The following is an 11873-nucleotide window of genomic DNA, read 5'->3' as shown; positions in this document are numbered from 1 at the left end:
GAAATTGGTACACCTTGTTTGCTGTAGCATAGACTAGATCCAGGCCTGCTGAATCTAGCTTTGTTTGTATGCTTGTTATTTCCCTGGAACGCTAATTCCACCTAAAACGCGGCTTCTCAGCGCTTCTGTGGATCCCTAGTGATATCTGCATTGCTTATTGTACCCATTTCCTTGTTTCACTTGAATGAAAGTTACTGTTTGCAATTTTTGCATTTAAGTAACCTGTAACACATTGCACTTAAGTTACCTGGCACTTGCTCACTAAAGCAATTATATAAGTCAGCACTAAAAATTAAAAGCACTACACCCTCACTCCCCATTGGCCCTTGTTTTCAATTATAAAGGAATTCCCAATATTATTCTAGCATGTCCAAAGGTCAGTTGTCAATCTCCTCTCCAGTCCAGCTGGTGAACTTGGGAATCTTGAGGCAATGTTACAACTGCCTCATGTACACATACAACCCTCTCCTCCTCCCAACAAATTCCAACACGTGAAAGATGCAACCATATAGCGAAACTGAAGGCTAAGCTCTCTCAACTCCGTACTGGCATAACCAGTCAGGAGGAGAAGGAAACCACACTCACTACAATATATATTATATATATATATATATATATATATATATATATATATATATATATATATATATGTATATATATATGTATATATATATATATATATGTATATATATATATATATATATATATATATATGTATGTATACACACACACACACACACACACACACACACACATTTTTTCACTACAACTCCAGTCTCACATAGACCTACCACGACAGCAAACCAAACACAAACTCACACAAAAACATACTCGGAGGCTCTAAATAAAGATCTGCCTAAGCAGAAGAGACCTCCAAAGCAGACACCCAAGCAACTGCTACCCCAAAACAAAACACGTGCAACACATACCTCACAAAGCCAGTGTGCCGAACAGTCACAGCCCTTAAGGCTAAACAACACACCTGATACACTTGTAATAGGTGACTATAGTCAGGCACACTGATGTCCCGCTCACCAGGCTGAACAAGTAGAAGTTCACGGTGAGCAGCCTGTCAGGCGCTAGGATCCGCCACATAACACAAGCACTCAGGTCACTCCAAGGCAAGTACAAATATGACTCAGTCATTGTCCATGCTGGTGTGAATGACCTGAGACGTACCTCCCTGGACTACATGAAAAGAGACATAGAGGAGCTCTCTGAGCATGTAGCCCAGGCCGGTATGACCCTGACCTTGAGTAGCATCTTACCCTCACCAAGAATGATGCCACAATATGAAGACAAGATGATCAATTTCAACAATTGGCTTAAGTACTGGTGTCATTCAAACGGGATCCAATGCCTGTCAGCCTGGGATGATATGCTCGACAAGCCACGATGCTTCGCTAGGGACAGCTTGCACCTGTCACCCCTGGGCTTTCGGATATTGGCAAAGGCTCTTGCTACCCCCATAGTGCCTTTTTTAGGCAAGGCTCAAAAGACAAACCCACCTCCATAGGTGTCACAAGGGATAAGAAACTAAGAGTAATGCTACTAAACGCCAGAAGCCTAAAACTCAAGATGCACGCACTTGAAACTCTCCTTAGCATGGAGAACATCGATATCTGTGCAGTAACAGAAACCTGGTTCAGGACTCCCGAGAGCACCCCAGAACTACCAGGTTATACCTCATACCATGCTTTTCTGCCCCAAAACTTGGACCGAACCACAAAAGGAGGGGGAGTATCGATATTCATCAAAGATACCCACACCTCCAGGTTGGTGGCAAAGCACGAAGCATCAGAGACTATCCATGTGCAACTAACAGTGGGTAAAACTGCCTTCCAGTTTATAGCCTGCTACAGACCACCCTCCCAAACACAGGAACCCCACTCGGCCTTCCTGAGAACACTGGAAAATATGAAGGTCTCTCCAAACACCATTATATTGGGCGACTTCAACTACCCAGACATAGACTGGGAGCATTACTACTAGCTCCAACACCCTAGCCCAAAGGTTCCTAGAATTCATAAACTCAAATGCTATGGAACAACTTGTTACCACTCCCACAAGAGGGGAAAACATACTGGACCTGATCATCACCAACATGGGGACTCTATGCTCCAGGCCAGAAGTGTATCCCTCACTGGTAAGATCAGACCATAAACTGATCTCACTGGATATTCACATCCCGACTCCAACCCCTGCCCAGAAAACCACAGTGAAAAACTTCTCTAAAGCAAATTTCACACTCCTCAAAACCGAGGTGGAATCCTTCAAAGCCCCTGGGCCTGTGGAAAATACGGCCCAGACCGCAGAATCCTTTATAAATGCATTCTATGAACACCTTCAGGAATGCATGGATCATGCAATCCCAAATAAAACCAAGACCCAATCCTCCAAAGGCAGACGTCCTGTCTGGTGGACCCCAGCCATAAACAAACTATACAATAGAAGGAGGAAGCTACTACATGATAGAGCAAAATCCCAAAAAGGGAAGGCGTCTCTGATCAGTATTAGCAAAAAACTAAGGGCACTCATAAAATCGTCTAAGGCCAGCTTAGAGAGAAAAATTGCACAGGACACTAAGGATAATCACAAGGCTTTCTTTAGTTATGTTAGGAACCTGGGTGGGAATTCCCAGATATGCTCAGAATTAATCCAAAATGACAAAAAATACACAGAACCCAGAGACACTGCAAACATCCTAGCTGACAGGTTCAGTGCAAACTCCCCCCCCCTCCCCACCAAAAGGGCAAATATCTATCCCAGCAGAGTGCTGCCCCCCTGACATCTCAGATGCTCAGGTAAGAGCTACCCTCACCAAAGCAAAAAACACAGCATCAATGGGACCAGAAGGTGTCCCGGGCTGCGTCCTACATGAACTCCAAGAAGAGCTAAACCCAAACATAAAACTACTGTTCAATCTCAGCCTTACTACAGAATATGTACCCAAAGAGTGGCATACAGCAACAGTGGTCCCTCTCCACAAAGGTGGTGCCTCAACGGACCCTGGAAACTATCGCCCCATAAGCCTGACTAGCTTGGTCTGCAAAGCTATGGAAAGGATCATCATGGACCTCAAATATATTGGGGACCTACAGACACTGGATCCTACCCAGTTCGGCTTTAAGGGCAGATCCTGCCTCTTAAACCTGGTCGACTTCTTTGAAACAGTCACAAAGGCCATTGACGAAGAGAAGGTGGTCCACACAGCCTACATGGACCTCGCAAAAGCCTTCGATACAATACCCCACTCGGGCATTATAGATAAGCTCACCAGCTTAAATATAAACCCCTAGGTCACTAGATGGGTTGCAAACTGGCTCAAGGACAGAACCCACATGGTTAGAATTGCTGGAGCCATGTTGGACTCCAAACCAGTTACAAGTGGCGTCCCACAAGGCTCAGTCCTGGGACCTCTCTTGTTCGGTATATATTTCTCGGAGGTACAGGCCAACACATAAGGACTGTGGCTGACCAAGTTCGCAGATGACTGCAAACTGGGCGCCATAATCGACTCTCCAGACGACACATGCATCCTCCAAAAGGGCCTCATAGAAACAGACAACTGGTGCCAGAGCCATGGCCTCAAGCTAAACGCCAAAAAGTGTATAGTCATCCCCTTTGGCAAAAACAAAGTGCCCACAAATTACCACATAGGTGGTAATCCATTAAGTACAGAAGAAGTAATTAGGGACCTGGGGACCCAAGTTGATAGCAATCTCTCATTTGACAACCACGTGGCCAAAGTGGTTAGAAAAACATTTTATATAGCCCACCTAATCATGAAGGGATTCACATCTAGATTAGGGGAGGTCATCGTGCCTCTTTACTCATCCCTCATCAGGCCCATAATCAAGTACAATACCCTTTTGGGATGTACCTTACCAAACACCTGCAGCAACTGGAAAGACCCCAAAAGTACCTCACCAAGAGGATCAAAGGGCTCAAACAGATACCATATGCTGCCCGGTTAAAGAAACTCCAGCTCTACTCAGTGGCATACCGTCTGCTCAGAGGCGACCTGTGCCTGACATATAAAGCCATGTCCAACCCAGAATTAAGGGACATGCTACACCTCAAAAAATCCAAATCCCATTGAGCTACACGCTCGAGAGACTTGAGCCTCAGCACTGAAATAAATAGGACATGCTGCAGACAGATTCATAACCCAGAGGCTCCCTTCACTCTGGAATAAAATCCCAGTCCAGGTTAGGCAGAGTCCCTCATTGACTCTCTTCAAGAGGAATCTTGATGAGTGGATGGGAGATCGTAGGTTTACCCCGGGTATCACTTCTGTGTCACTGTTAGACAGAGGCATAGTATACTAACCTCGAAAAAGGGCATAGCAAAATTAATTTAAAATGGGTGGCGAAAGCCAAATATACTCTGGCTAGGCTTATAAATGCCCTAGGGCAGATAGCCTAGTATGAACCTATGAACCTATAAAACACAACAATAAGAGCCGTTTAAAACCAATGCTTAAAATGAAATACTACATTATCAAGTGTAGAATAATAAAATACATAGTTGTAGAAAATAAAGCAGCACATGATACATCCACCTACGTCAACTTTCTAGCCTTAAGTACAGGTTTAAGGGGCACACTCTCATTAAGCCCACTCCCTCTGTGTGCTCCTAACCTGAGTATCCATCTAACTTCCAAGTTTTCAGTGTTGTTCTTGAGATCTCCCAACCTCATACTCTCCTTTTGGACCTGCAATATTTGGAAACAAAAACTGTGTGTTGTTCCTGCACTTATTACATGCTTTGCTAGAGCACTACAATCCCTGCGGGTGTTTATACAATATATATAATCCCTTATTCGTTCTTTAAGGGTTCTATTAGTTTTTCCTACATAAAAAGGAAAAACACTGTGTGCAATAAGCTACATATACTAAGTTTTCAGTATCACAGGATCCAGTACATCTCAATTCCCATAAGTACCCTGTGTCTGTATGTCTAAAAAATATTGATTCATCAACATATTCACACTATATATATATATATATATATATATATATATATATATATATATATACATATACATGCATACATATACACACACACATATATATATATATATATATATATATATATATATATATATATATATATTCACACTAATCTATATATATATATATATATATATATATATATATATATGTGTGTGTGTGTGTGTCTGTGTATGTATATATATATATATATATATATATATATATATATATATATATATATGTATACATACACACACATATACACACACACGTGTGTGTATGTGTATATATATTATACATATACACAAACACACATATGGATCCACTTCTCTATTTCGAAATTACAAAATCATGAAGTTCTGTATATCGAACTGAGAACCTCGAGATCTTGTAATCTCGAAATTAATTAAAAAAAGTAAAAACAGGTAAAACTATGTTTTTGTGGGGGGCAAGCCTCCCTGCACCCCCCCCCCACACCTTAAATATACTAACTCTGAGATCACTGTACAGCGAAGAGAGATTGCTAGACAGTGTGGAATGGGAACATTACTGTTTTCTTCACTGTAGGATGATCACAGAGTTAATATATTTAAGGTGCAAGGGGTGTGGGGGGGCAGCAGGGGGGCTTGCCCCCCTGCAAAAACCTTCTTTAACATGTTTTTTTTTCTGCTCACTTTTTGATTTCGAAATTTCATAATGTCGAGATTACGGGTTCAATTTTATACATCTCGACATTATGGAATTTTGAAATTAAAAAAAGTGAACCCATATATATATATATATATATATATATATATATATATATATATACATACATATATACACACATACATACATATATACACACACACACATACATATACACAGTAGATATAAAAAAAGTCATAATAAAAGCCAGGTTTTTATAATATAAAAAAATGAAACCACAATAAATCATTTCAAAGCTTTTCCCACCTTTAATGTGACGTATAACCTGTACAATTCAAATGAAATACAAACAAAATCTGTTATGGGAAAAAAATATAAAAAATAAAAAACATACAATACTCTGGTTGCATAAGTGTGCACACCCTTAAACTAAAACTTTGTTGAAGCGCCTTTTGATTTAATTACAGCATTCAGTCTTCTTGGGTACACACCTGCCATCAATTAAAGAGACTCTGATTAACCCGAAATAAAGTTCAGAGGTCCTTGTAGGATTTTCCTGACATTTACTCAGTTGCTTGCTACAGCAAAAGCCATGGTTCACAGAGATCTTACAAAGCATCAAAGGGATCTCACTGTTGAAGGGTATCAGTCAGGAGAAGGGTACAAAAAAAAGTTCCACAGCATTGGATATACCATGGAGCACAGTGAAGACAGTCCTCAAAAAGTAGAGAAAATATGGGACAACAGTGACGTTGCAAAGAAATGGATGTCCCTCCAAAATTGATGAAAAGACAAGAAGAAAACTGGTCAGGGAGGCTGCAGAGAGTCCTACAGCAACACTGTAGGAGCTGCAGGAATTTCTTGTTGCGTATTACATGCGATAATCTCCCGTATTCTCCATATGTCAGGACTATGGGGTAGGGTTGCAAGATGGAAGCCTTTTCTTACACAGAAAAACATCCAGGCCCAGCTAAAGTTTGCATAACAATACATAAAGCCTCCCAAAAGCATGTGGGAAAAACGTGTTATGGTCTGATAAGACAAAGGTTAAATTTTTTGGCCATAATTCCAAAAGGTACATTTGGCACAAAAACAACACTTCGCATCACCAAAAGAACACCATCCCCATGGTGAAGCATGGTGGCAGTATCATGCTTTGTGGTTGCTTTTCTTCACCTGGAACTGGTGCTTTAGTCAAGGTGGAGGGAATTATGAACAGTTCCCAAATACCAGTCACTTTTGGCCCAAAAACCTTCAGGTGTCTGCTAGAAAGCGGAAGATGAGGAAGAATTTCACCTTTCAACATAACAATGACCCCAAGCATACATCCAAAATCAACAAAAGAATGGCTTCACCAGAAGAAAGTTTTGGAATGGCCCAGACCTAAATTCAATAGAAAATCTGTGGGGTGACCTGAAGAGGGCTGTGCACAAGAGAGGCCCTCGCAGTCTGACAGATTTGGAGCACTTTTGCAAGGAAGAGTGGGTAAATATTGGCAAGTCAAGATGCTCCATGCTGATGGAGTCCTACCCAAGAAGACTGAATGCTGTAATTAAATCAAAAGGTGCTTCAGCAAAGTATTAGTTTAAAGGTTTACACACTTATGCAACCAGCTTATTGTACATTTTTTTCTTTATATTTTTTCCCCTAACAGATTTGTTTTTCAATTGAATTGTACAGGTTATAGGTCACATTAAAGGTGGGAAAAGTTTTGAAATGATTTATTGTGGTCTCATTTTTTTTATATCACAAAAACCTGGCATTTTAACAGGGGTGTGTACACTTTTTATATCCACTGTATATACTTTTTATTTGGGGGGGGGGGTCACACTTTAGGAAATTCTTTTTTTTTTTCCTTCAACTGAAAGCCCTTTGGGTGCAAGTGTTTTTCTACCCTCTGAATTAATGTTCCCATTTTTCACAAACCCTATTATTGTTTTCAGTTATTTGTGATTATGACGGATACTCAGTCAACTACTACAGACTACTTTATATTTAATGCATCTGCCTTGAACAGCACTTATACCCCCCCCCCCCATCTTTTTCTTTTGATTCTGATTTTGCCCTTTGGTCTCTACTTGTAGATCCGTGGTGCACAACCTTTTAGTGGGGAGGGCCACTACACAAATTCTTAATGCATCTGCAGGACACCTCAAAACATGAGTCGTTACGAGTTAAAAATAGGTACAGGTGACTGGCATTTTTACTTAAGGCAGCAGTCATGAAATTGCCCGTTTTCTACATCAACTTTGCTTTTAACTTCATTCTGGCTTGCAGCCATGACTTATTACAAACTCTTGCAGAAAGTTACTAATGTTTACAGACTACAAGTTATAAACAACAAACAGTTACTTGCACAGCTAAAATTAGAGGTGTGCACAACTGCAGTTGGTTAAGTAAGTAAGCATGTGCTGGAAAGTTTGCGTGACTGGAGTAAGGCATAGCAATTTTTCACTTTTTAAAAAAAAAAACATTTGGTTACTCTGAGGCTAGATGGTGTTGTGTTGAGTGACAGATTTGGCCATGGGGCCGGACACTGTGCACCACTGCTGTAGATCTTTTTTGTGGTTAAATTGTGTCACTTACTTTTTGATTGACACCTAGGTGGCAATTTTAGTTCAAGAATGATATTCTGTTACATTTTATCTTATTGGAGTCAGACTCTGGTCTAATTACTGGTTTTAATTTTTGGTATGTTTATTGACTTTGATTCATTACATTTTATTTCAGCTGCTTTTCTTATCTGTAGTTTACAAAGGTTTTATGGTTCTTTTAGCTTCTGATTTGCTCCCTACCGAGTTTTTATCTGACTTTTCTATTTTAACTACTGGTTATTCTTTGTGGTATGTATGGTTGTCCGTTGTTTCTGATGATCTTGGTAAGCTTTCTACCTTACTTTGATTTGTGTTAATTTTTATTAGAGAATGGGCGACCTGCATATTGCCACTCTGACTGAAGAACAAATTTTTCAAGCAAGGGATTAATGTACAGGTAATGCCCACTTTAAACACAGTCTGCTGCTTCATGGCAGAGTATTAAATTGCCGTGGAACTCAGACTGTAACAGGGTTAATGGCCACCATTATTTCATGCTTGCTATGTAGTGCTTTTACTGTTTGGAGTGTGTAAAATTAAAAAAAATATATAAAAGTGTGTGTGTGTGTGTGTGTGTGTGTAGGTGTGCATGAAACTTAGAGGAACTATAGTCCAGGCAGATGTTAGTTTGGCAGCAGATGTCTTCAAAAAATTTGTTTCCGTAACAGATGACGTACTCTAATACTGTGGTTGGAGTACTGCATATAACCTAATCCGATTCAGAAGACTCACTGCCACCAAAATAAATCATTCACCATGTAGTATACACTAAATTAGTCTGCTGCCCTCCAGATCCCTACTTTTGCTTCAATAAGCATGTGCGTGTGTTTATGTCTGTATGTATATATACAGTAAACCAAGATCTCATCTGCACAAGTTGGTGGTAGTTCAGGTGAATGTAAAAGATTCCACGGCATCTAGAGAAAACAGTACAGGAAATTCCCTCATGCTCTAGATGAATTTCACCTAGCAGTATAAATACCACCTCGGGTCTCCCATCGGAAAAGAAGCTACCAGATTAGTAGGATTATCCTTAACAAACAATATAAATATATACGGTAGAAAGACTCAGCCAAGCTAAAGCCTTCACTGTGTAATTTAATATCTTAAACCTCATGAAGTGAGGCCCAAATGGATGCATGAAAATGACCCCTTAAGAACATACCAGTGTTTTAGCTACATGGCTTACACGCACAGGGGGGAACCATGTGTGTGTCATAGCTCTCAACTTTTCAGATTTTCACAGAGTGTCCAAATTTTTACCTCATTTTTATTTTGTTCCTCATAAAATTAGTGGTTTTCTGGCAAATCACCAGGGAATGAGGTCACTAAATAATTATAAACATTGGAGTTTCAGACTTCATATTCTTCAGAAAATGCGAGCGGATAGTAAACCTGTTATCTTATCAACTTTTTAACTTAAGAGCAATTTTCAAAATCTGTTCCTATTTTTGGGTCTTTGTCCCCCTCCCCCCAGCTAAGAGGTCGAGAGGTAGTGTGTGTGTGTGTGTGTGTATTACTTGAATACATGCAGAGCATTCAATGGTGTACACATGAGATAGATACTTCAAAGACATAATGCAATTTACTAGGCCAAGTACAAGTAATGACGTGCAAATACAAATAATGACTCACTCCACACTAGACTGAGTTAGCAATTTTCCAAAGTGCACAGGATACAGAAATATTTCCACAAGAAGCTTACTTATTCATTTTAAGACTATGATAAAACCACGTTTAAACTACAAACAAAGCATCACTACTTATCAGTACACTAACCAACCCCCTAGCAATAAAGTTGCTTGTTAAAGAAGAGTTGTTGTCCTCTTCTGAGTGAGGAGTATGGCATATCCTTGATGTATCACATATGGAATCAGAAGATAATTCTGAAAATTTGTGCATATCTAGTACTGCCGGGGAGCCTAAAAAACAATCTACCAATATTCACAGCACTGTTCTACCCATCTAGACAAACAGGTTAATAAGGTGGCAGTGCCCAATGACACACCTGGAACTCTGTCCACTTCAAAACCAAAAACGGAATGTTAACATCTATCCGTAAAATCAATGGACGCGGTGAGTTCAACATTTTTTTTTATTTACTGGTAAAGTTAAATCTGCTAACAGCACACGGCTACACTTCGATGGGAAGACTATCATAATAAGATCCGTTAGAAGAGTTGAAGAGAAGTGATGAAGGGTGCCCTGCCATTAAGGATACTGGATTCACTGATCTATTACCTACAGTCATCTCCAGAAACAGGAAGGTTTGCTCTCCTGACTACTTACCAAAACAGGTCACACTCTCTACCGTTCTCCAGCTACCGCCCAATACCCTCTGTTACTTGCGTTGAAATAACAGTTCAGACAGGCCAAGACACCGCCACCTTCAACTGGGGGATATCTCCATGCGAGATCAGCTTCCAGCTGCAGAATTTTACAAGAAGTTGTATTTCCAACAAGCGAGCGAATTGAGCAAGATATTGCGTACTTCAGTCACAAGTTGTGACCGCCCTCTACAGTACTCTCCACGCCCACCAGCTGGCGCAAATCTAATTGTCAGACGGTCACTTTCCTTGGACAAGGAGATGCTGGAAATATTACAGAAAACCCTCCCTCAATAGATGACGTCATCACGACGGAAAGGAGCAGTAATCAAAATATTACAGAGTAGTGTACTCTAACGGTAGTGACAGTCGCGATAGAAGAGCAAAGGTCGCAGTATTACTGTTTGTGTCAAAGCTGTTAATGAATCAGGTAAATCTCAACAAAATCACGGAAAAATCTATAAGTAATCGGGGAAACATTTAAAATATTAGGCACTGACAGTAAATGTATGTATATTAATATACATAGAATTAAAAGAAGTCTACAACTCTAATTATTGCCACTATTTTTAAGTGTAATGTAGCACCTTTTTTTCCAAAAGCCACCACTTTTAGGATGGATTCAGAAAGTAGAAGTTATGTACTTACCATAACGTTCTATGTGAGTTGTTTATCTCGCCTTTATTCTCACTGATGGGTTGGAGTCGATCCTCTGCTCCGACACGGCCGATAGCAAGCTCAAGGTTTGCCAGTAGCTCGAGACCAGCGCCTTATCCCACCATGCACTGCTAGAATTACCTCAGATCTTGTTTACTGCGAATAATAGTCTATACACACACACACACACACACACACACACACACACACACACACATATATATATATATATATATATATATATATATATATATATATACATATATACAACCTATACATACTCTCTTATATATATCTACGAAGAAGTGTACCCAAAGGGGAAGAGAAATATTGAATAACCAGGATGGCACTAGCCGCTAAGTCAACAGTCAGGCGGAGAATAAAGGCGAGATAAACTCACATGGAACGCTATGGTAAGTACATAACTTCTATATGTGAAGTTGTTAATCTCGCCGATTATTCTCACTGATGGGTAGCGTCCCTAGCACCCTCAACCCTGGGTGGCTCATAGGAGTATGTTCTTCAGTACTGTAGAACCAAAGGAAGACCTGTCCCTAGAAGCCTTATCTACTTTGTAATGTGAGATAGAGGTATGAGGGTTAGACCAAGTAGCTACAGCGCAAATATCGTCAAGGGGAAATTTAGCCTGA

General features: G+C 40.1%; 1 protein-coding gene across 4 annotated transcripts in view; it reads right to left on the bottom strand.

Annotated features, from left to right (window-relative positions):
- The window catches only part of DDHD2 (DDHD domain containing 2), a 1375691-nt gene extending 1364885 nt beyond the window's left edge, over window positions 1–10806 (bottom strand). For 3 of the 4 annotated variants that reach the window (XM_044084314.1, XM_044084317.1, XM_044084316.1), the window contains exon 1: window positions 10529–10806. The gene's annotated coding sequence lies outside the window, so the exon portion shown is untranslated. The remainder of the gene's footprint in view (window positions 1–10528) is intronic. The other variant, XM_044084315.1, reaches the window with a different exon arrangement.
- Between the last annotated feature and the right edge of the window lie 1067 nt (window positions 10807–11873).

This window comes from Protopterus annectens, chromosome 9.part0, assembly GCF_019279795.1.
Source record: "Protopterus annectens isolate FY-2018-M chromosome 9.part0, PAN1.0, whole genome shotgun sequence".
In the NCBI taxonomy this organism is placed as follows: domain Eukaryota; kingdom Metazoa; phylum Chordata; order Ceratodontiformes; family Protopteridae; genus Protopterus; species Protopterus annectens.
This window is presented reverse-complemented; position numbering and strand designations above follow the sequence as displayed.